The sequence below is a fragment of the Chinchilla lanigera genome, unplaced genomic scaffold (genome assembly GCF_000276665.1).
Source record: "Chinchilla lanigera isolate Chin_1 unplaced genomic scaffold, ChiLan1.0 scaffold00057, whole genome shotgun sequence".
Taxonomy (NCBI): domain Eukaryota; kingdom Metazoa; phylum Chordata; class Mammalia; order Rodentia; family Chinchillidae; genus Chinchilla; species Chinchilla lanigera.
The window spans coordinates 11,128,429-11,130,263 of NW_004955458.1; the positions used below are offsets into that span (position 1 = coordinate 11,128,429).

The 1,835-nt window shown below is 48.1% G+C and overlaps 1 protein-coding gene across 1 annotated transcript in view; it reads right to left on the bottom strand.

The window, feature by feature from the left end:
• Positions 1–1,835, bottom strand: part of LOC102020531 (chromosome unknown open reading frame, human C12orf56) — a gene marked incomplete at its 5' end in the record, with an annotated part of 52,619 nt that overhangs the window by 36,973 nt on the left and 13,811 nt on the right.

Genomic DNA, 1,835 nt, shown 5'->3' on the forward strand with positions numbered 1-1,835 from the left:
GAGCTCAAGGCCAGCCTGAACTGCATAGCAAGACCCTGTCTCAAAAAGACAAAAAAAAAAAGACTAATGGAGAGATTTAGCTTTTGCAATACGACCCTTCCACTTCAGAGTTCTGCTTCGCCTTTCTAGCTAATGGTTTCACCCACTCAGCATTCTTGCATGAATCCTTTATTTCATTAAAGGTTGCAAAAGTGTTAATTTTCTAACTCTACTAAACCTTTCACATTTATTAGATGGAAATCTGTAAAAGGGGGTTTGCTCTTATCAACTCAGGTTAATTGGTTATCCTGATGTGGTTACAATTAACGCAGGAAAGGCAGGCTAATCCTTCCCCTCTGTTCCCTGATTTCCCAAGTAAGGGATCGGTGCCCTATTTTCTTCTAATAATCAATGTGTTTTATTTCTTTGCTGGAGGAAGACAGTGAACCCTCTCTCCACAATCCATCATCATACACTTCTGAGTTTTTACATTTTATTATCTTTCAATCACCCCATTTCTCATTTTCTCTAATGCTCAAGTTATCCCATCTTTGGCTGTTGGGAGCCCCTTTGTGTGGGTACTGAGGTCCCTTAGTTAGGGCCCCGTTCTCTTTGCTTTCTTTTATCAGCTGGTTTTTTTGAGGGGGGGTACCGGGAATCGAACTCAGGACCTTGCCCTTGCCAGGCAGGCACTTGTGCCGCTGAGCTACATCCCCGGCCCTATCAGCTGTCTCAGACTCATTTTGGACATTCCTGTCCCAGACCTAATAACGCCCATTCTTCTAAGGAATTTTGGTTCCTTTGGGTAGGGAATGAGTACGTCTAACCTCTCTATCTTCTGTCATTTTTTATTCATTCTAGAGAGGATTACGGCAGCCTACTGGGTGACCAAGGTATAGACGCTGCCTTCAGAAGCAGACTGCATAACAGGGCAGCACGTAACCAAATTAGCGATCAAAACACACACTGGTAAGTGCTACAGGATGTACGAGCAAAGGACGCTAGGGAAGGGTCCCTCCTAACTTAGCTGTGAGGAGCTTACAAAGGAGTTTTAAAGAAAAACTACGGTTTAATGGGTTGAAGTTATTTGGTAAGAAGGAAAAGAGAGTGAGATTCTAGAAAACCGGCCATCGTGTTGGCCCAGAAAGAAGAGAAAAGGGAAATTGAGCAAACGGTGGGAACTTCATTCAGAGCAGGGGGCCGGGGATATAGCTCAGCGGCACAAGCGCCTGCCTGGCAAGCGCAAGGTCCTGAGTTCGATTCCCGGTACCCCGCCCCCCCCAAAAAAAAATCATCCAGAGCAGGACGCAGGGCAGGACGCAGGGCAGGAGTGGGCGGGGGAAGCACAAGAACAGCAGACAGAAAAATAAAAAAATAGACATCGGGAGCCTCTGTGTGCGCCATTAGACGTTTACACTTCTACACTTGTTCCCAAGGGCCATGGGAGCCATTCTGAGGCTTTCTGGGAATCGCATTTGTGCTGTGGAAAGCGCTCTCTGTGGTCACGCAGCCTGCGCTAGAGAGGGGCCAGAAGGAGGCTGAGCGGCCCGCGAGCAAAGCCCTGGAAGAGGGTAGAACAAAGAGAATTAATGGGACTTGAGCAAGCACAGTGGAAAGCGGGTATTATCCGGAGGTAGTAACAGGGCATTAAAAAATCATGGGGTGAGCGGCTGGAGGCAGGTGATGCTGCAGCAGGGACAGCAGGTGAGGGTGACATCCAGGACTCTAGCTTAGGGTACCTGAAGATAAAGACATCGCTCCCAGGGGCTGGGGATTTAGCTCAGCGGCAAAAAGCGCCTGCCTGGCAAGCGCAAGGTCGTGAGTTCGGTTCCCGGTACCGGAGAAAAACCAAAAAA